The sequence below is a fragment of the Chenopodium album genome, chromosome 6, assembly GCF_948465745.1.
Source record: "Chenopodium album chromosome 6, dcCheAlbu1.1, whole genome shotgun sequence".
Taxonomy (NCBI): domain Eukaryota; kingdom Viridiplantae; phylum Streptophyta; class Magnoliopsida; order Caryophyllales; family Amaranthaceae; genus Chenopodium; species Chenopodium album.
Window position 1 is genome coordinate 64,406,269 of NC_137839.1, and position 24,784 is coordinate 64,431,052.

The window sequence follows — 24,784 nt, forward strand, 5'->3', positions numbered from 1 at the left end:
GCTCCTTCTCATGTCTGTCGGCTCCGCAAGGCCCTCTATGGCTTGAAACAAGCTCCCAGAGCTTGGTACCAACGCATTGCGAATTTTCTTATTAAATTGGGATTTGTTATTGCTAAAAGTGACAACTCTCTATTTACTTTCCGGCAGGGAGATGATATGGCATATTTGCTCTTATATGTTGATGATATTATTTTAGCTACATCTTCTGACAGGTTGCGCACATGGATCATATCTCAGTTGCAAACTGAGTTTCCCATGTTTGACTTGGGGCCTCTGAGTTATTTTTTGGGTATTGCAGTAACCCGAAAACCTTCTTATTTGCTACTTTCGCAGGAAAAGTATGCATAGGAAATTTTAGAGCGTGCAGGGATGGCCTCTTGTAAACCTGTTGCCACTCCAGTAGACACTAAGTCCAAACTTAGTGCAGATTCGGGACCACCTTTTCGGGATCCTACTTTGTACCGCAGTTTAGCAGGTGCTCTTCAGTACCTCACTTTCACCAGGCCAGATATTTCTTATGCGGTACAACAGGTGTGTCTCTTTATGCATGATCCCCGGGAACCTCATTATGAGGCATTGAAACGCATTCTGCGTTATGTTCAGGGTACCATTGATCACGGTTTACATTTATATCCTATTGTTTCTCATCGACTAATTACTTACACTGACGCTGACTGGGGAGGTTGCCCCGATACCCGGCGTTCCACTTCGGGCTACTGTTGTTTCCTTGGGGACAACCTCGTATCTTTGTCATCTAAACGTTAGCATACTTTATCTAAGTCGAGTGCAGAAGCAGAATATCGAGGCGTCGCAAATGTTGTCTCTGAGGCGTGTTGGCTTCGCAATCTCTTACTTGAGTTACATTGTCCTCTGCGGCCGGCTACTATTGTGTATTGTGATAATGTCAGTGCTATCTATCTTTCTGGCAACCCGGTACAGCACCAACGCACCAAACATGTGGAGATGGATATTCATTTTGTTCGAGAAAAGGTTGCTTTGGGGCAGGTTCGGGTTCTACATGTTCCTTCTAGATATCAGTTTGCCGACATTTTCACTAAAGGCCTACCACGAGAATTATTTCTGGAATTTAGGTCCAGTCTTAGCGTACGCCTTCCTCCCGCTACGACTGCGGGGGTGTGATAGATATTATATTTATGATAATATTTGTCGCAGATTAGGATAATTTTGTATATATCTTGTTATATATCGTATCCTTATCATAACAGGATTACGACTCTTGTAAACCCCTATATATTTGAATCAATGGTGCACACTCCAATCTGAGGAGTTTTCCCGAAATCTAACAAATAGGATATATTTTGTGACCATATTTTATGGCTAGAATATATTTTAACTAGATGAAGCCCGTGCGATGCACGGTTTATTTGAATTTTTTAAAATAATAATTTTACATATATATTTATGTGCTAAAAATTGTTAAATGTTTAGATAAAATTCCTGATATTAAAAGATAATATTTTATATTTAATTAATTTAAACTGGATTATCTGATTCACCAATTTTGCTTACGTGTCAGTTAAATTATTTAATTCTAAAAGAAATTAATAATCTCATATTTAATTGGCTACCACTAAAATTTATTATCTTACGTGGTGCGCTGAAAAAATTAAATCTACGCGGCTCTCTAAAAACTCGGGAAAAAACTCCCCTTTATATATATATATATATTAGATTAGCTTTTGTTAGTTTCCTAATTCTATCTGATTAGGGTAAACTTGTATTATATATTTGCCATGGCAGCCATCAATGAGAATCAAGCTATTATGTTCATTCAATTTATATTAGCAAACTGTTATCGTATTCAATTCTATCCCCCTTCCCTTCCTTGAGTACTAGCTGCGCTTTCAACATCACTGTCTAACCATTGTTCCTAGTCAAAGATAGCCTTGGTTCATTCCACATGTATAAACTACTACTCCCTCCATCGGGGAATTCCCACAATATATTTTCTATTTTCCTATTTTAGAGACCCAAAATGTTATTTATGTTTCCATTTTTTTTTATAGTAATTTATAAAGATCATTATACCCCATTTTTTTTTAACTTTATTTATATTACTTTAATTTCTAAATTACTCATGAATCTTGCACATGCCTGGTATTTTTTGCACTTTCTCTCACTAACTTTTGTCTAAGGAAAATTTGTCTAAAAGGTACTTATATGTTTATTTTTTTGTGAAAAAGGGTCTTATATGTTAAAACTGGTAAAAAAGGTCCTTATAAGTTACTTTTGTTGTAAGGAGGGACCTTGACATCGGAATATGAATGCTGACTTTACTTTTTCGGCATTGACCATCATATAATATGCGCGTGATGTTTTAAAAATGTCTTTTCCTTCTTTTTTTTCTCTTGAATTTAAGGAAAAAGAAGGGATTTCGAGAGAAAATTTGGGGATAGTAAGAGAGAAAATGTGAAAAGGTGGGGAAAAAAATGAACGAAAGGGTATTTTTAAAGCATCACGTGCCACGTGAGTGATGGTCAACACCGGAAAAGTAAAGTCAATGGCCATATTCCGATGTCAAGGTCCCTCCTCACAACAAAAGTGACTTATACGACCTTTTTTACCACTTTGAACATATAAGGTCCTTCTTCACAAAAAAGTGAACATATAAGTACCTTTCTAACAAATTTATCTTTGTCTAATTGTACTTATCACTTTTTTAACGTAATGTGTCTTTTTCTCCTCGCATTTCTTAAATACTGTCAAAAACACAAACATGAACTATATATTATGGGATGGAGGGAGTATATATTTACTTACTAGAGGGTAATTCATGCACAAATTTAATTTGCTCGGTTAAGCTATACTTCCATGATTGATTGCTCTCATGACATGCTTATATGTATTATTCAAGATATTTAATTACCATGCCAAGACACCCTAGTTTATGTATATTGTTAGTAAGCATAGACTTTTCATCAAGGATCCTATACCCATCATTGAATCATTGAGGCTTTATATATGTCCTTGAATCATGTATTAATTAACTTTTTCAATCTGGCTATTGTGTATTTGTGTTAGCTAGAGAAGATGTTATCATCATTGTTCTAACTTTAGCATTTTTACCTTCTCCTAGCCTACATATATAATCTGACTGTTGTTGTTAGCAAAGCATTTGGTCAACATCTATTTAAAAAGACATGTTAGAAAAGAAGGTAACAATTACCTTCCACTATTGTTAGAATTGAATTAGCCTAATTTTGTTCATTCCTAATTTTGTTATTTTTTGGGGAAAGTGGGGCCCACACAGCCCATCCTAGAAAACTGTGGGTGGGAATGCCCAGGGATGTGCTCGATCCCGGTTCGAGACCACGGAATGTGAGTGTAGCTCCACTGAGCTATTCACTCACTGCACGTTCGTTCCTAATGTAGCATTGAAGTTTTCAACCAATTTTTTTGACGATGGATATGATGTCCTTATTGAACATATATATACTCCATGTTGATTGAGGTCCAACCTTGGTGAGGAAGTGGAAATGAAGGAAAGTTATGCATTTGTAAATACATAATATTGACTAAAATATTTTAAAAACACATGGTATAGAGAGAAAAGAGGAGAGATAGGAAGAGAGAGGTATGTAGGTGGACCCCACCTATTTTATGATCGGATTGTATCACGTGATGAGGGACTACATGTTGATTGTTCCACTGAAAGTTTATATGGTACAATTGAATCATCAGTTGTACTATTTATGCATAAATTTTGTACAACTGAATGCATATATAATAACATTATGTGCATATATAGTATCACTATATATTCAGTGATGTTGTTGTCAAAAAAACAATATATATATATATATATATATATATATATATATATATATATATATATATATATTCAATGATATTATTTGATCATCCAATGATACCAGAATATGCATTCATTTGTACATATGTATAATAACATGAATACCCCTTGTTATGCATTTTTACATGCCTAACATTCCTCCCTTTAAAATCCCTCCAACCTTTAATTTGTAAGGGAGATAAGTGAACTTTGTGTGAATCAAAGTAAAAAAAGAAAAAAAAAAAAAAAAAAAACGATTTCTCGTAACCTTAAAAATGCAACTTTTATGTTTTCATAAATTCATTCCTTTATTAGTCTGATTTTATAAAATTATACATTCATAAATTTTAAATGAATGAATTCGAAAGTAATTTGGTTGATTTACGTGGAATATAATTAGTTGTATACTAGGTTAGTTCACGTGTCATGCACGGTAATTTTAACAATCAATATCATTATAATTAGTGTTTTAAAAAAAATCTTAAAATATAGCTGACAAATTTTGATCAAAATAAAGGATTATGAAAGATTTGTTATTAGATATGAAATGATGTATATAATGGTCGATATGTTATAAAAATATGATAATTGTGAAATATTATTTTAAGATTGAAATAAATGTATGACAAATAAATTTTATTGGTTAGAGTAAGACAAATTTGTACTATTAGTTCATAGGAAGATTTGTAAAATAGATTATTTTGGATAATTTTTATTCTATAAGAAGCATTGGAATAAAGAAAGAAAAATATTGAGAATGTGGATGAAATAATAATAATAATAATAATAATAATAATAATAATAATAATAATAATAATAATAATAATTTTTCTTTCAAAAAAAAATAATAATAATTTACTATAGTTAAATTTCACATAATAGTGGTTTGTTATTTTAATAGTTTTGCATATGTTTGGAGCTATTTTCATTCTCATCTGTAATATATTAATATTTTAGCATTTTAAAAGTTTTGAATATTTGTAGAATGTTTTGCAAATTATGTTAAGAATTTTTTTATAGCTTTAAATATTTGTCTTAGTTATTTTTTTTTTATTTTAAGTAATTATATAGTATACGATTAGCGAATTATTTTTGTATAAGATTTGTTCGTTTAATAGAAATTTATCAAGTAAAAAAAAGGACATACCATGAGATGACATGTGTCATTGTTAGTGTGTCTTTTAGTATATAGTTATTGATTGATTGATGATTATTGATGATTGATTGATTTCGTGTCTCATGGTTTTTCTTGATAAGATTCGTTTTGAATTTTAATTAAAAAAAGGTAGGGGATGAATAGTTAAGGGAAATTATTAAGGGGCATTTTAATATTTTGCTAAGTTTCCCTTACCAATATTTTTTTTAACCAATTAACGTGAATAATGTCATTTGGAAGATAAATAAGTTAGCAAGGATTATTTTGTTAAAAAAGAAGAAAAAAAGCGGAACCATTCCAATCATTCAACATAGTAAAATTTAGGGGGGCTTCTATTGAAAAAAAAATTTAAAAATAAAAATTATTTTGTATCTAAGACGGTGAAAAAAAGTGTAATCTGTGTGACATATTGTGTGGTCGGCTGACACACACCAAAACGATGATTAGGCAACCCTTAACTAATCAAGTAATCTTTTATCAAGTAATCCTTGACTGAGTATCCTATAACCAAGCAAGCAATCCTTAACCAATTAATCCCGGCCACACCCATGTGATGTTATTTACAACTACATACAAGTACATATTTGTTATACCTTATACCATAAACTTCTTAAAATTTTGTAAAGAGTATAATAAATAAAACCTCCAAGTCTCCAACCAATATAATTATATAATATACCTACCAAATTTATTGTTTTGGCCCCATATTTTGATTTTTTTTATTTTTTTTTTTTTGACGGAATAGTTTTGCTTTTCTTGAATAGAACTTTTAACACCTAATTATTGCTCCTTTCCCTCCAGTTAATTGCCTCCTTCTCCATCCTCCCCTCTCATCCATTGAAATCTACTCACTCAAATCATCAAACACAACTCGACAACTCGCCCTGAACACGTGAAAGGACGAATGATCAAGAATGGTACATATTATTGACAAAGGAAACAAAGAGGATCCCCTGTTTTATTGTTTTCAAATGTCTAATTGTTTGTCTTATGGCTTAATAACAACTTTGGGCTTCCAATCTATCAATATCGGTCATCCAACTACCAAACATAAGGTGCAAACGTTTTAACTCTGCCTATTTTGTTCAATTTCAGCACCTTTTTTTGTTTTTTTGTTTTTTTTTTTTTTTGGGTTGGTCTTAATTTTGATTAATAATTGTTAGATTATGGCAAACTCCTCAAATTGGTATTGATACCATTAAGGGGGTGTTTGGTTCAAGCATATTAGGTATAAGGTATGGGTTTGGAATGACCAAAACCCATACCTTGTGTTTGTTTCTAGAAATTTCATTTTTCAAACTCATACCTCAAACCCCCAAGGTATGGGTTTTTGAAACCCAAGGTGGGTATGGCTCATACCCATACCTTTAGTTTAAAATTAAAAGGAAAACTATCATTCGTAGATAAAAACCAAACACATGAAATCAAGTATCAAGTTCCAACCCTATACTACCAAGGTTTCATTCCTCATTCCAAACGTATACCATTATTTGTACCAAACGCCCCCTAATTAGTATACATAGAATTTACAAGATTAACTCTAATCATGTTAGAGGACCTCATGCAATAAAAATACAAACTATACACAAAGTCTATATCTGTAACAAATATTATCCTAAATATAATATATATCACACCCCCGCATTCATAGCGGGTGGAGTTCATGCGCTAAGACCGAATCTTAAATCCAAAAATAAGTCTCGTGGAAGGCCTTTGTGAAAATGTCTGCAAATTGAAACCTGGTAGGAACATGTAGACACCGAACATGACCCAACGCAACCTTCTCTCGAACAAAATGAATATCCATCTCCACATGCTTGGTACATTGGTGTTGAACTGGGTTGCTAAACACATAGCTAGATAACATTAATTTTATCACAATAAACAATAGTAGCCCGACGAAGAGGACAATGAAGCTTAAGTAAGAGATTACAAAGCCAACAAGCCTCAAAGACACATTTGCAACGCTTTGATATTCTGCTTCCGTACTCGATCGGGATAAAGTAGGATGACCAAGAAACGAGTTGTTCCCCAGAAAGCAACAATTTCCCAAATTTAAACGACGAGTATCGAGACAACCTCCCTAGTCAGTGTCAGTATAAGTAACCAAACGAGTCAGAGTAGACGGATATAAATATAATTCATTATTATTGGTACCCTGAATTTACGCAGAATGCGGTTTAACGCATCATAATGCAAGATTCCTGGAATAATACATGAAAAGAGTTGCTTGCTATACCGCATAAGCCATATGTGGCTTAGTGAAAGTGAGATACTAAATAACCCCTGCTAAACTGCAGTATAGAGTAGGATCTTGAAATATGGTCTCGAACTTGCACTAAGTTTAGACTCAGTATTAATAGGAGTTATTGCAGGTTTGCAAGAGGTCATACCTGCATGCTCTAGGATCTCCTGTGCATATTTCTATTGGGACAAAAGTAAATATGAGATTTGCAAGTCACTACAATGCCTAAAAAGTATCTCAAAGGCCCCAAGTCGACCTGACATAAGAAACTCAATTTATAACTCAAAAATGATTCATGTTCGCAACTTGTCATTAGAAGTGACTAATATAATGTCATCAACATAGAAGCAAATATGTCATATCATCACCTTGTCGAAAATTAAAAGGGAATTGTCACTCTTAACAATGACAAACCCCATTTTTATAAGAAAAATCCCAAATCATTGGTACCAAGCTCGCAGACCTTGTTTTAAACCATAAGAGTCTTGCGAAGCCGACAAAAATATATAATTAGGTATTTTGTCGATCAACAAAGCCCGAAGGTTAACGCATATAAATAGTTTCCTGTAAGTCACCATGTAAGAAGATATTTTTGACATCTAATTGATCAATAGACCACTTCTTAGCCATAGATAAATTAAGAAAAATACGAATAGTAGTCATTTTAACTACAGACACTAATACTCTCATCACAATATACACCTTCTTGTGACCTACCATCACAAATAAGACGTGCTTTGTGCCTTTCTAGGTCACTATTAGACTTGTATATATTTGTGTTTAAACAACCATATACAATTAATAATATTCACTCCCGTAGGCTTATGCACCAAATTTCAAGTCCCTGTTTTAATTAAAGCATTATATTCATCATTCATTGCCGCATTACAATTTTGGTCATTTAAGGTTTGTTTGCAAGTTTTAGGTAGCGATGATTTATGTGGAGCTGACATGGCATAATGCGCATATTTGGCATTGTGCTTGAATATGTCGTAGTGAGAGAGGGTTTGCATTTGAGGTGAGTTAAGAGTAAAGGGTAAAGGTGAAGGGGCAACTCGTTGGTGTGACCCAAGTGATCGAAGAATGGGTTGTGGTAGTTGCAAACCTTGCTGGGCCAGGAGAAAAAACCCTCTAATTGGACCGTTGGAGAACCAACATGCGCTGGGCCAGTGGCAATCAGTGGTGTTTGGGTCTCTGAGTTGCTCTCTAGGCTACGAGCATGATGCGCTGGGCCTAGAGAGGGGGGAGATGCCATGCTAGAGATGTTAGGCTGCTAAGACTAAGTAAAGCTGGGGCCAAAATGCTGATTGGGTGCATGTGTGGGCTTGTGTTTGAAGCATAGTGGCGTGGGTCAGTGTAGGTGAAGCGTCCCTTTTGCCCAAATATTATTACTCTTCAAGCTATATTGACCCAGAATTTGATGAGGAAATGAGGTCTCATTGAAGGTGACATGATGAGGCAATATGACTTTATTTGTGTAAAAGTTAAGGAACCTATATCTACAATGATTGGTGGGTATTGTAGCCCAAAAATAAGAAAGGGGTACATCTAGGAGCAAATCTAGGAGCAAGTTTATGAGGAGTTGTAGAAGATATATTTGGGAAATAGAGATAACCAAAGAGACGAAAATGGGCATACGAAGAAATCATTTTTCTTTTAGCTTTTCCATTTTTTCACATAAAAAAGTTTAAATGGTTCATTGTCAAATTCATGTCCATGGTTACTTTAGAAAGATTTGATGGGACGCTTAAACATAGTTTGTACATATTAGCAAAAATCTTAAAAGGTTTGAAAAGCTTGAGACTTATAACTAAGAGGAATGGTCCATATATACATAATGAGTATAATATAATGACCAGGAAGAACTAAATAATATTTGTTGCCATTAATATTACTAATCGACGATGTCCCATGATCAGCATGAATTATGTCAAAAGCACATGAAGTATTACTATTTGAATAATAAAAAGGTAGTCTAGTATGTTTCTTAATCAAACAAGAATTAAAAAAATTTGTGTTGTTGCCATTAATACTACTAATCGGTGATGTCCAATGATCAACATGAATTATGTCAAAAGCACGTGAAGTATTGCTATTTGAATAATAAAAAGGTAGTCTAGTATGTTTCTTAATCTGACAAGAATTATAAAAAAAAAAAAAAAAATAAAAAAAAAAAAAAAAATTGAGTTATGCTCTTTATTACAATCCATGAAATTTCTACTACTATGAAAAATTTAATGAAAACGCTCCCAGATGTCCTAGACAATTATGTCAAATGGAAGGAAATACGGCCGTAAGAGAAATGGCTGAGTATGAAGATGGATTTGTGGTGGTGATTGGATAAAGATCCCTCAAAGTATTGTACCTCGTTATTATTTTCCATGTGTGAAATGTTTCTCAAAAAATAGTCAAAATGATCGAACTCAATAGAAAACCGAATTGTCAGAAGTATATTAACGAACATAAATTAGGTTTTATTATTTGTGGGGCTGATAAGACATTTCAGAGGTTCAATTTGGTTAAGGGGAGGGTGGTATGACCATAACAAGAAATTAGAATACTATGAACATTGCTTACTAAAATATGATTCGCAATGCTTAAATTAAAAATGGGCAAGAGATTACCTGAGTTATTTGTCATGTGAGAGGATGCCTGGACTCGAATCCATGTACCTTCCATCATCTGAGTTAGTCAACATCATAGTAGAGAAAGCAATTTCGATATCTGTAAGGGTTACGAAAGAACCGTATCCACTTGGAGTCGCCATGTAGGCTTGTTCTATGTTACTCGGACTCTTTTATTTACCTCACGTGTCCGTGTCGACACGACTCGTGTCGGACACCGACACCGACACTTGGACACTTCATTTTTAACTAAAAACAAAACTTTTTTCAAAAAAATGGGCGAGTCTGATACTTGGACACCCGTGTCTAATTTGACACTTCATCCGAGTCCAAGTAACATAGGGCTTGTTGATGGGCTCGATTGATAGAATTCTATTGAGGTTTTCCAAAATAGAAGATTGCTTCTCATAGTAGGGATGAGGAAAAGGTCGAGCTACCTACCGCTAACCAGTAGCTCATTGTGGTAGAGGTTAGGAAAACCCATATTATTGGCGTGGGCCAGCCTACTAAGGGGTTGTGTTATTGTTATTAGGTGCACTTTGTTGTTGTGGTTGGGCAAGCTTGTTAGACTTGGATGGGGTTTGACCTCTTCCATGCCCATGACCACAGCCGGCCTTGTCTCCCTTGCCGGTGCCTCTATCAACACCTCGTCTGTCGCGACCTGGTACTTGCTACTGCTGTTTAGATCTGGTTGAAGGAGCTAAATCAATTTGGGTTACAAACAATTGAGATAATGATGGCTTATCGTTTGAGCACCTGGTTTCTTCAAGAAGAAGGTGAGAACGAGATATCTCAAAACTAGGTAGTGGTTTGGTCTGTGCAAAGATTCCAGCGACGTTATCGTACTCCATGTTACGAAGGTCAGCTATGGGCTGCATCACGAGCATCTGCTCGAAGACCGGATGATGATCAACGCTGGCAAGTTGATATTTGAGGCGCTTTAAATGTTTATAGTAGATTGATACATCCGAAAAAGATGTAAAATGAAGGTTAGTGAATTGTTTTTAATGGTAGAGGGCTTGAGTCATCTTGTTAACTTGAAAGATTGCCTTGAGTTTATCCCACACTTGTTGCCATATCTCATTTGGAGAGAACCATTTGGAGAAGATCGGTAGAAATAGTGCCATAAATCCATTATTGCTTGACAACGTTGTCAAGGTGCTGCCATAAGGAGTTCGAAATTTTGGTAGGTTAAGGCATTTTGGAACTTATATGGTCAAGAAAGTTGTAAGTGTAATACCCCTCATGATTGCTTAAAAAGAATTTCATATACTACTCATATTAACAAGATGCATCTTCCTTTTAGGGAGCTCATATGCTAAGTTACTCCGTAGTTAAGCGTACTTGGATGGGAGTAGTCTTGGGATAGGTGATCTCCTGGGATGTTTTCCTGGGGTGCACATGATTGAGGACAAAAATGCGCCGAAAGGACTCGTGTTGGTCTTTGGGGACAATTTTTGGTCCTTGATACACATTTTGGCACAATAGGCCCCTTCCTAATTTGTTTGGGGTCGGGGTGTTATAGTAAGCATAAACCTCAAATAATTCCTCCTACTTTGAGTATTATACGATCTGATGATCAAGAATCAACGGAATGTAGTTTTGATATTGCTCACCTAGAGAGCGGGGGAAATTGCATGTGGAGATGGTGGCGGTGGTTGGTTGTCACTGTCTTCTGTCGTAGTGATAGAACACCATTGCTAACAAACAAACGAGAGAGATTTGTGCATTGTGCAGAAAAGAGGTGAGCACTGATTTCAAGAAAAAATGAAATAAAATAACGAAAGAGATTAAAACTCAAATTGTTGTATCCATGTAAGAATTCTGGAATACTCCTCAAAGTGGAGAGTGTATCATTGATAAATATATACATTTTTTGCAAGACTAGTCGTAATCATAATGTTAGGAAACTTAGTACGATAAGAGTACTAACTATTCACGAAGTCTATCTAAATATGCGACAAACATTATCCTAGAAAATACTTCCTCCGTTCCCAAAACTTCGACCCTTTTAGGTTAATATTGCAGTTATTAAGAAACTTAAATATAATGAAATAAAAACATATTGAAAAGATAAATTTATATGGTGTTTGTAAAAAAGTAGAGAGATAAAGTATTAAAAATACATGAAAAAACAAAATTTTATATGGGAAAGTTAATTTTGCACAAATATTGTTGTAAATTGGTGGGTATTTTAATGCAAATGGGTCGATCATTTTGGGACTAAAATTAGGCCAAAGGATCAAGGTTTTAGGGACGGAGGGAGTATGATATCTATGGATATAAACCGTTTTTTTAATTTATTGTTATTATAATATTTTAATTAACTAAACTTTACTTCTTTGAGTATTGTCATTTTCATAACGGTTTTCAAGTACCCTTAGCTTTTTTGTATGCCTAATGATTCAATGTATTGGGGCCATCAAAAGATGGAATCTACACTGTAAAATCTGGGTATTGGATTGGAAGGATGGGCTATATCACCGGAGTGACTGATGAGGCTGAGAATGTATCTTGATTTATTATATGGAAGTTAGGAGGCCCTACGAAACTTAGTCATTTCTTGTAACGAATGTACAAGAGGCGGGTGGCGGTCAAGCAAAACATATCTCTTGGGATGAGTAGTGTGGGGAGTGTGATGGTGGAGTTGAATCAATCATCCACGTGCTTTTTGATTGTGATGCAGCAAAGGGTGTCTGGGATACTAGCCCTTTTCGATCTAATTTGAATGATTCTCCTAACTCCTCTTTTAAATTAGCTCAAAGCTAGTCTGGCTTGCAAGTAAGTTAGATCGGTATGAATTGTGAGTATTATGTATCCTGGCTTAGTCGCTTTGGTTTCGGAGGAACAAGAGATTTCACGAGGGCTTGTCCCTTAATGTTTCTTACACGACAACGACCTATGTAAAGCTCGTTAAGGACTATTGTTTGTATGCCAGTAAAGTGTCCTGACCAATCTCGAAATTCACAATTGTCGACCTTGTCGTCATCGACATGGATTCATCCTTCAGAAGGTTTTCTAAAAGTAAATGTCGATGCTCATGTAACTAATTCCTATATGGGATTGTGAGCAGTAGGGAGAAACCACCGGGGGGGAGTTTGTATTGGACGGTTAGACGAGTTGAGAGTATGTGGGATGTGGAGTGTGCTGATGCAACCGTAACACATTTTGGGATTTCAGTGGCTTGGCGACTAGGTGTGGCACGAGTATGGATGGAAGGGGACTCTTTTTTAATGTGTGAGGCAATCTACAGTGGCTCCAGAGGTCCCTCGTCCATTTGTTTAAATTTATGATGATATCAGCTTTTTATTACAGTCTTTTGATGATTTGTTTTTTGTTCACATGTTTGGAGGGCAGGTAAAACGGTAACCCACCTTGTGGCAAGATGGTATACTCGTGATTGTTCGAAGGTTGTCTGTATGGGTCTGTTCCTGCAAAGTCTTGTAATTTTAGAAGATTCTAATTTATAATAAAATGTCTTCCTAATGTTTCCTCGGTGAAAAAAAAAGGTTCGTAATGGTTAAGATATACGAAAAAAATAGAAAAGATATTTGGATAAAAAAAAAAACAGGGGGAAAATCTTTGGAGTTTCGAGCTTGGTAACTGCACACTTGATATTCAGAGGGGATATGTACAAAATTTTTGGAGTTTACACTCTTGTTTAAGACTCCCTTAGTCTAGAATAACTGAAACTAATGCTGAACTTTTTTCGCTATTTATATATTTACGTTGACTATAATTTTTTTTTACTAATATAATAAAACATATTTTTATTAAAATTATGTTGTATAGTTGAATAGGAATTAATATAAAGTTTCATATATAATATAACTTTTTTGATAATTTTTATTAATGTTTAATCATATAAAAATAAGGTCAAACTAATGTATTAGCATGTGTGCAAGTTTGAGGGAGTAAAAATTAATTGTCTATAGAAAAATTCCTAAAGGATTCCGTTAACAGATTCCATCCACTTTTACTGTTTGTGGAACCTATATTTTAGTTTTTCCTCCCATTTTACTTTCATTAAAGTACGTGACGCCTCCCTTGTTCAATTTCGATTCTCTCTATTTTTTTTTAAATTTCACCATCTCTTTCTAAACTAAGCGAATTTTACTACTCATTTTCCCTTTTAAAGTCAGATCAGTCAGCACGAGCTGTTTTGTAACAACCAATTTTCAATCCCAGTATTTTTTTTATCAACCTACTTGAAAATTTTGCATCTATTCTACCAAATGAAACATCTTAGAAATTACAAAAAAAAAATACCATTGACTTAGACATTATACATATGAAAACTGGAACAAAAATAGTAAACAAACAATTGAATTGAAACATTAAAGCCTCGAAATGAAAAACCCTTAATTCAATAATTGAAACCCTAAACCCTAGAAATACAAAACTTACATATATAAATGAAACTCTGATACCCAAATTGAATCCCTAATTATGATATTTTGGTGAGTAATTGTCTTTAGTTGGTTCGAATGTAGGGTTCTTGGACTTTTCATTGTAGTAGGAGGAAAAGAACAATAGAAGGAACAAAAATATAAGTCCCACAAACGGAAGATAGTTATTTATGTAAAAAAAATAAAATTATAGTTGTTTATTAAAAAAAAAGTCGGGTATTTCTGGATAAACTTTATGTTTAATATCAAAGGAAATCACGAATTATTTTTGACCTAGGGGACTTAACAATTTTTTTTGCATATTATATTTTGTGAGAAGTGTAATAGTGTTTTATTCATTTAATTCCTATTTTTGTGAATATTGTATAATTATTCTATGAGTTTTCCTTAACGAGATTAGGACCCATTGTTAACCCTATATATAAGAATCAAAAGAATACACTCCAATTTGAGAAGCTTCACATATCTAACATGGTATTACAGTTTTGGTTTTGATCCAACCTATCTCCCGCAATTTTTTTATTTGGTGGGTACATGATTTTATTGACTCGAATAAGGTTTAACATAAGGTAATGAGATTCAATCACTAGTGGGAATTAATAGAAAGGGAGGTTCTCATAAGTATATTGACATAATCAACGACATGTATCGAGACGTGAAAGCTAATGTGAGCCTTTTTTTTTTTTTTTGAGATAAGCTTAAGCAAATTACATATAATTATTAAAGGACAAAAGACTATTGCAGGCTATAGTAGCTAAGTCATGAGCTTTCTGGACCAAATCCCATTGAACCTTATGGATGCAGCACCAATCAGAACATGTGCTTAGCTGTCAAATTCGATCTGTTGTCCAACAAAGACCAATATCACTTGCTTGTGTATTTCTTAGTAGTAGAATCATAGACGCGGAGTCCATGTCTATAGTTACTGCTGGCAATGACTTTGTTTCCGCCCAGTATAGACCTTGTAGGCAGGTTTTCATGTCCTTATGTAGAGCAAATTGGGCTAAACCACTCTCTGGGCACCAACCCATCTCTGATCTATGAGTGTGCTTATGCCAAGAACCATCAACCAGAATAACTGGTGGAATCACATTCATCCCACTATTATGAAGTACAACACGCATAATTCCAGGGGTTTAATCTTCATCAATCTCAGGCGGGTGCAAAGATCTCAGACTATCCTCAAGTTTATTGGAGAACAAACCCTGTTATCGCAATCCCTCAGATATTATCGCCGGCGTTGACGGGTTAGCCGGCATTGAGGATCTGAAAACCCTGTTATTCCGTGCTAACCACAAACCCCACAAAGTCGCAAAAAGTAGTCCTGTGACCATCCTGACCTAGAAATAGGCGGATATAATACAGAACCTAATCCTGAAAAGATTGGTCTGCGTTAGCTTTTGAGTGGATATGCAAGATTTTACCCCTCCAAATATCTCGAGCACATGCAAAACTTGAACATATGTTGTAAATATTCCTTCTGCGACCCACAAAGGTCGCAATCCATAGAAATATGAAACCCCCTTCTCCCCAAGTTAATTTTTGTAGCTATTCCATTCCAGAGAAGTTTCCATAAAAAAGTTTCCACTTAGGAAGAATATGGAGGGACCAAAGAACCTTAAACATATCCTCTTGTCCAACATCCCCCGAGCCCATGGAAGAACATTTAAGGAATGTATACCCAGTTTTTACTGTGAATCTTTCTAACTTGTGAAAATTACAGAACATGTAGTATTCCTATGCTTGCTCTGGTTATTCCAAGCTAGTAATACCCGAAGGATCCTTGGGTTCTAAGGTAGAGATTAAGCTCGTCTAGTTCCAATTATGAGTATGAGGGTCCAAAAAATGATTCACCCTATAGGTTTTAGCTTGAAGGAGCGTCATATTAGAATTAAAAACCAGAACCTTACCTTCCATCCACCTGTCCTTTCTTGCCAATATGGAGTTTCCATTCCCTACCTTTCAACCAAAACCCCCAAGAAGGTTATTCCTGGCTCTAGCAAGACCCTGCATGCCCCAAGATAGGTTCCTATTTGTCTCCCTAACCTGAATCCCTTTTAAGAGCGGAGATTGAAACCTTGCTGAATAGACTTTAGCTAGTAATAATTGGGGACTGTGAAGTAATCTCCACGCCTGCTTCATAAGTAAAGTCTCGTTGAAGCAACCCAAGATTTCACTAGTAGAAAAAACGCATTAGGCAACGGTTCAAACCCGGTCTAAGGCACCGGTTTGAACCGCTGCCTATTTGAGGGGTGCCAAAAACCTACTTTTTGGCACCGGTTCAAAACCGGTGCCATAGGGTTTAATAGGCACCGGTTAACCGGTGCCATAGGGTTTAATAGGCACCGGTTAACCGGTGCCAAAATAGCCCACTGAAAATTATTTGAAAGTCTTTGGCACCGGTTAACCGGTGCCAAAAAGCCCCAAAAAATATTTTTTTTTTTTTTTTTTTTTTTGTTTGTCATTTTTCACTTAAAAATAAAAGTGACTAAAATAAATGAGAACAACAACATATTAATCAAATATCATTGAATATAACCGAAAATTTACAGTATATAATTAAGAAAAAAATTACAATATACGAATTATAAAATTAAACAATTACCACATATTAATAAATAAAAAAGAGCTACAATATAACCAAAAAAAAAATATTACAACATCACAATAAAAAAAATCCCCAAACATCACAATTCTTGATTCTTGATTCTTCGATTATTGCACGGGCTTGCAAAGCAAATAGTATACCTGCGAAAAAAACCGAAAAAATTATAATTGAAAATTTAAAACCCAGAAAATCGAAAATTTAAAACCCAGAAAATCGAAAAAATAAAAATCGAAAATTAAAAAAAAAAACGAAAAAATTATAATTGAAAATTTAAAACCCAGAAAATCGAAAATTTAAAACCCAGAAAATCGAAAAAATGAAAATCGAAAATCAGTTGAAAATCCAGAAAATGAAGAAAAAATTAAATTAAAACCCAGAAAATTGAAAAAAATTAAAATTGAAAAAAATTAAAACCCAGAAAATTAAAAAAAAATAAAATTGAAAATTAGTTTAAAACCCAGAAAATTTAAAAAAAAAACCGAAAAAATTAAAATCGAAAACTTAAAACCCAGAAAATCGAAAAAATGAAAATCGAAAATGAGTTGAAAATCCAGAAAATGAAGAAAAAATTAAATCAAAGCCCAGAAAATCGAAAAAGATTAAAACCCAGAAAATTAAAAAAAATGAAATCGAAAATTAGTAAAAAACCCAGAAAATTATAAAAAAAAAAAAAATGAAAAAATACCCAGAAATCGAAAAACAAATAATAATCGAAAAATGAATCAAAATCGAAAAACATTAATCATACCCAGAAATGAAATCAAAAAACAAATACCAAGAATTCGAACAAAAATATAATATATCAAAATCGAAAAAAAAAACCTTTTAAATTCGAATAAGGAGATGAGGGAGGAGGAAACCAAGGAGAAGGAGATGAGGGAAGATAAATAGAAGGAGGAGAAGGAGATCGAGAAAGAGGAGGAGAAGGAGATCGAGAAAGAGGATGAGAGGAGGAGAGAGAAGAGGATGAGAGGAGGAGAGAGAAAGAGAAACGGCTGAGTGGAGTGAATATGTTAGGGTTGGGGGGGTTTTAAAGGGCCGGTTTTTTTTTTTTTTTTTAATTTTTAATGGATCCGGTTCAAAAGGCACCGGTTCAAACCGGTGGCCTTTATGTCTTTGGCACCGGTTTGCTTTGAACCGGTGCCTTTTCCCTTAGTTTAAAAACCCGCCCAATTTTGGGCCGATTTTTGGCACCGGTTTGGCCTGAACCGGTGCCATATGGGGGGTGCCTAATGCTATTTTTCTACTAGTGTTTAGACCCCTAAACCCCCCATTCCCTTCGGAAGGTTGACTTTATCTTTACTTACCCAGTGCATCCCCTTTTGGTCTCTATTTGCCCAAAGGAACCCTAATAGCAAATAGTCAACTTTGTTTGAAATGCCAGCAGGCATCTCAAAACAACTTAGAACATGGGAAGCAATAGCGATGACAACGACATTGATCAAGATGATCTTCTAAGGTTGGGATAGAGGGAACGCATTCCACCCCGAGATTCTTTTCCGAATGTTATTAATGATGAACTGAAAAGACGCCCCTTTACTACCCATCAAGTCAATAGTTACCCCCAAATGGACAAGAAATTGATTAACCTAATCCATCTCCAAACATGATCTAAATCCATTATGTATTTGAACTAGGGTATTTGGACTAACCTTGAAATGTGACTTTTCAAGGTTCAGCTGCTGACCCGAGTCCATGCAAAACCTGTTGAGAATGCCATAAATGGCCATACAACTTCGATCCGACGCTTTAAAAAATAAGAGGGCATCATCTGCAAAAAAAAAAAACGTGAAATGGAAGGGCCCCGCTTTCCTAATTTAATACCGTCGAAAGTCTCATTTCACAACCTTGCTTAATCATCCTAGATAGTACATCCATACAAAATAAGAATAGATAGGGTGACAAAGGATCTCTCTGGCATAGACCACAAGAAGGCTAGAATTGGTCACTCGTCTCCCCATTCAGTAGAACTTTGTAAGAAATAGTTGAGATGCACTATCTGGTCATCCGAATCCATGTCCCTGGGAACCCGTAGTGTTGTAGTACCCTCTCCAGAAAACCCCAATTGACCCTATCATAGGCCTTACTCATGTCGATTTTGACTGACGCCAAATAATCCGCACCTGACACATTGCTATTTATTTTATCCATCATCTCGTGACTCAAAAAGAATGTTATCAGTCATTTGTCTTCCTATAATAAAAGCATGTTGAGACTGTGAAATGAGATCCGGTAAAGCTTTCTTCAGGCGATTAACTAACATTTGGAGACGCATTTGTAGACCGTATGACAAAGACTAATTGGCCTAAGATTCGATGTGACCTCTAGAATTTTACCCTTTGGTATCATAACCAAAATTGACTGGTTCCACTCAGTGAGTATAAACCCTGTGTGAAACTCTGCGCTGAAAGAATTACTGAATTCCCCACTGTATCCAAATGTTTCTGGAAAAATGCTGTCGTTAAACCATCCGTTCCTGGACTTTTATCCCCATTTAAACTAAACATTTCCCTTCGAAACTCATCTGGAAAAAAGGGTCTGGTCACCCTATCTGTCACTCATAGTTAGAATATCTAATTCCCTTAAAAGTGCATTAGTGTGAGTAGACGAATTTGTCCCTTGTTGGGGACACAAGACCTTTTTCATTGAATAAACCACCAGATCCCTAACCTGTTGTCGATCCTCAATCCATGTACCTGAATCATCCTTAAGATTCAACACTTGATTCCTTTGTTGTCGTATCTTAACCCTCGAATAATGTAAGGATGTTGGCATGTCCCCCATTGCCACCCATGCTTACTTCATCCTTTGCTTTCAATATGTCACATTTAAGGCAACAGTAGTTAAGGCCTCCTCCACATGATTAAGGTACAACCGAGCAAGGGGAATATTTGTGGCGGCCAAGCCATTTGGCTCTAACTTTGAAGTCAAAACCTTCCAATTAACTCCCCAAAGTTTGGTGTATCTTAAACACCATTGCCACAAACATCCCCTTAAAGCAACTAACTTCCTAGTTAGATAGTACATACGTGACCCTGTAATCGGCTTCCTCTATTCCTCTTCAATAATGGTTCGAATATCTTGAAAATCAAGACACCAATTTTGCACTTGATATGGGTGTTTTACTATCCTTATGAAAGCTTCATTGTCAAAAGCAATAGCTACATGATCAGAAGCAACTAATGGTTGGTTTATAATTCGACTTTATGAAAAGTTGGAAAACCAATCATTTGACATATATATAACCCTTATCTAAACGCTCCAAAATAAGACCTTGAGTGAGCCTTTTGTTATTCCAAGTATATCATGGTCGTGAAAAGGAACATCTAGTAGGTGATTTTGTAACTTCTAGATAGAAAAAACATCACTACCCCTTATACTTGAAGTGCCACCTAACTTATCCTCAAGTAGTGATGATAAAATTATTGAATTTCACTATTCATAACTTAAATGAATACAATATGAGCTTTGTTGAAGTGACAAAATATTTTCCAATTAAAATTATGACTACTTTGAAGACCCTTTCCTAAATTAGACAATCTGCTATTGTGGGAAAGTTTGCCGCAGACATCATCACATCACCACAAATCCACAATGGTGAAATCGCGTGGTTATTTATAGGCGTTACTGATTTACTATGTGATGTTGTAGTATGTTGTTTTTTTTTTACGCGAAATGCACTCAGAATATTATTAATCAAAGGAAGGGCTGAAATTAGCCTTTACAAGCTCTAGTAGAGCACCAGGGATGTCCTCCATCCAAACCATCATCTCCTCATAACTACAACTTAAAGAAGCTAAGCTATGGGCAACCTTATTCCCCTCCCTCTTTACAAAAAAAAAAAGGAACAAGAGACATAAGAGTATGAAAGCTGTAAAATGTCATAGACAACCAGACCGAAAGCTGTAGGATTTGCCACCAATCGCACCAAACTGTTATATAGTGACAAGCAATCAGTCTCGAGACAAAGATTATTGAAACCCGACTAAATAGCTATATTAAGAGCATGCCTCATTGCCATTGCTTCAGCAATTTCAGTCTCAAACCCACCCTTCACCAGATGACACGATGAAGCTACCACATCACCAACATGATCACGCAAAACTGCTCCAAACCCCACTGCCTTATTGCTGAAAATTGCTGCATCAGAGTTTACTTTAATCACCCCAATGGAAGGAGCAGACCAAAGGTTAGGATGCTGTAGAGGCTTCGCACAAATGTTGCTAGCTTCAATCACTTGCTCGTACTCATCCACCAAGTTGACAGCTTTTTGGAGTAACTCTCCAACATCTTTTCTCTTGCCCTTATAGACCCACGCGTTTCTCCGTAGCCATAATCCCCAAATGATACACCAGAAAATACTCCACCACTGAACATCCTTGTCTTTGCTCCTGACCGACGCACACCACAATCTGAAATTACTCCCCTCAAACCATTCAACATCCAAACGCAGAGGAGAGAGGTGCCAGGCAAGTTTTGAGTCATTGCAAAAAACCAACAAATGCAGAATATCTTCCTTATTTTCACCACACATAGCACACACATTATCAATTTGCATACCTCTAGAGCATAAATCAGCATGGGTAGCAACCCCATTACTCATAGCACGCCACGCAAAGTTTTTTTTAATTTTGGGGGAACATCCACATTCCACACAATATTCCAATCAAACTCCTCATTGCATCTAGATGGCGATGCCTTCTCACGGTCCTTCATTAAAATTAACATTTTATAAGCGCTCTTGACAGTGTATTTCCCATCCTTTGAGTAGTGACATGCCCACACATCTTTTCTATCGAACATAGGAATCGGGATGGCACAAATGGCTTCCACCTCCCTAGCAGAAAATATTGTGGTAAGTTTCTGCATATTCCAGCTTCTATCCACCCAAAGATCACACACCCTGACAGCCTCATCATTTTCAACCCCAAATTCTGGTAGAGTTTTAAAATTAGGAAGGCTAGGAATCCAGGGGTCATTTCTAATCAATGTCGTAGTACCATCACCAACCACCTTCCTAGCTCCCATTTCCAGCACATCTCTAGCACCAAGAATTGAACGCCAAGTATAACTCATATTCGGGGAAATTTTAGCCTCAAGGAAAGAAGAATTGGGAAAATATTTCCCTTTGAGCACTTTTGACATCAAAGAGTCCTCATTTGTCATAATTCTCCACGCCTGTTTTGCAAGGAGGGCTCTATTAAAGTTCTTCATGTCTCGAAATCCTAGACCACCATGTGACTTTGGAGCATACAATTTCTCCCAAGCCACCCAGCTCATCTTCCTCTCATCCTTCTTTTGACCCCAAAAGAAGTTCCTACATATATAATTTTTTGATCTCATCAAGAATGCTCATCGGTAGCAGAAAACATTGCATTGCATACGTGGGAATATCTTGAGCAATAGACTTGATAAGAACTTCCTGCCCGGCTTGAGAAAGAAATTTTTCCTTCCACCCTTTCAACTTTTTCCAGACTCGATCCTGAATGATTTGGAAAACCTGTTTCTTTGAACCCCAATGTAAGTCGGAAGCCCAAGATATTTGTCATGTCCATCGACAGCCTTAAATGATAACTTCATCTAAAGCATATTTTTCCGTTCCTGCTCAATGTTTCGGCTAAAGGACACCTCAGATTTTTCCATATTCAGTTTCTGACTAGAAGCAACTTCATAAGTGGAAAGAATCTCCAACACATTCTCAACTTCCTCCTCACAAGCACGCACAAATAAAAGACTATCATCCGCAAAAAATAGATGAGAGATAGGAGCAACCCTCCTACCAATTTTAATCCCATGAATGAGTCTTTTATTTTCCGCATCCCTCAAAAGAGCCGACAAACCATCCGCACACATAATAAAGAGAAAAGGGGAAATAGGATCCCCTTGCCAGAGGCCCCTACTAGGCTTAAAATTCCTTGACCGCTGACCATTCACTAAAACATCAAAGGACACAGAGCTAACACATTTTATCACCATGCTCACAAAATTAACCGGTAGCCCCAACTTGATCATCATTTTCTCCAAAAAGAACCCCATTCAACTATATCATAGGCTTTACTCATATCAAGTTTAAAACCCAAAAAACCTTTCTTTCCTGTTTTCTTCTTCCGGAGGTAATGGAAACACTCATACGCAACAAGAATATTATCAGTGATCAACCTTCCCGGAACAAAACCACTCTGCGACTCATGAATAATAAAAGAAAGGGCCTTTTTCAATCTGTTTGCCAACACTTTTGTAACAATTTTATACAGGACATTGCAGAGACTAATAGGTCTATAATCAACAGGAGACTCACAAATTTTTTTTCTTCGGAATCAGGACAATATGAGTCTGATTAATAGAACCTATATCACCATAGCTATTCTAAATATCCAAAACCTTCTCAGTTACATCATCTCCTACTATATCCCAAAATTTCTGAAAAAAAATTGCAGACATACCATCAGGGCCCGGGGCCTTAGTAGAATGCATCTGTAAAAGAGCTTCACGGACTTCCTCCACATGAAAAGGAGCAGCAAGGAAGCAATGTTGACGTTCAGTAACTTTCGGTTCCACCTTTTCTATTACAGCATCTGAGTCAGTAAGATTGCTAGTGGAAAAGAGCTCTTCAAAATAATCCACCATTACTTCAGTGATCTTCTCCTTACCCGTAGCATCCTTGATGCTTTTGATGTTATTTCTTGCTTCACGTTGCTTTGTCTTGGTATGAAAGAAAGTTGTATTTTTATCTCCATTTTTCAACCAATCCTGCTTGCTCCTTTGTCTCCAATAAGCTTCTTCTCTACTCTCTAGTTCATCCATCCGATCGTCAAGGGCCCTCATTTGAGCAATTACATCATCCGATTGGTATTCACTCATCAAGTCCTTCATACGTGCCCTACAATCTGCCATCTCCTTTGCAAAGTCACCAAATTTTTCTTTACTCCACGTACTAAGCCGGCTTGAGGTACACGCAATTTTTGAGCACAAATCGCCACCCCCTTCCCACACATTAGCAATGATCTCAGCACACTTATCATTCCGGAGCCACATCTCTTCAAATCGGTACAACTTTTTTTTCCTTTTTTTCTTTGGAGTAGCAAACGCCTCCTTCATACACAAGAGTATCGGGAGATGATCTGATCTTCTCTTTGAAAGATGGGTAATGAAAGACCTTGGATAAAGCTCTTTCCATGCTTGATTAGAAACAAACCTATCCAACCTCTCCTGTGTATTATAAGCGCCTCCTCTATTGTTTGTCCACGTGATGTCATGCCCAAGATAGCCCATATCCACAAACTGACAGTAGTCCATTGCTCTTCTAAAAATATCTGCTTCTTCTACTCTGAAATTCCATCCCCCTTGATTCTCACTTGACACCAACATGAGGTTAAAGTCACCCCCACAAAGCCACGGTTTATCATAAGAATCAGCGAGGTTCTCCAGCAGAAGACCCGTTTTATGTTTATGTTCCTCCTCGGGGAAACCATAAATTCCTGAAAAACGCCACCCTCCATCCACCAAGCTGTCTACAAGAACATCAATATGGTTCTGGGAGAATGACAACACATCTACATCCATGTCATTCCTCCAAAGCAACATCAAACCTCCCCTCCTCTTCCTTCCCTCTCCCTCGCATTCCACCACAAGAGCACATGAGAAATTTATTTTATTTTTTATTTTTTCAGCTTCATGTTTTTTCAGACGAGTTTCCAAAAGGAAAATCATACGGGGATTTTCAAGGAACACCACACGCTTCAAAGCGTTCACTACAGAGATACTCCCCAAACCTCTACAGTTCCAAGAGAGGATGTAACTCATTGGCCACCGAGAGCCCAAGGAGTGGGGCTCGCCACTTGTTGAGTTGAGATTGTCACTGCTCGTTTTTTATTACTTTCAGCACTGTCAAAAGTCATTGAGCTATCATCTATATTGTCTGCTTCTATATC

General features: G+C 36.1%; 1 protein-coding gene across 1 annotated transcript in view; it reads left to right on the top strand.

Annotated features, from left to right (window-relative positions):
• Nucleotides 1–5,670: 5,670 nt before the first annotated feature.
• Nucleotides 5,671–24,784, top strand: part of LOC145635014 (GDSL esterase/lipase At1g29660-like) — a 53,790-nt gene continuing 34,676 nt past the window's right edge. Inside the window, exon 1 of the mRNA XM_081686323.1 lies at nt 5,671–6,022. The gene's annotated coding sequence lies outside the window, so the exon portion shown is untranslated. The remainder of the gene's footprint in view (nt 6,023–24,784) is intronic.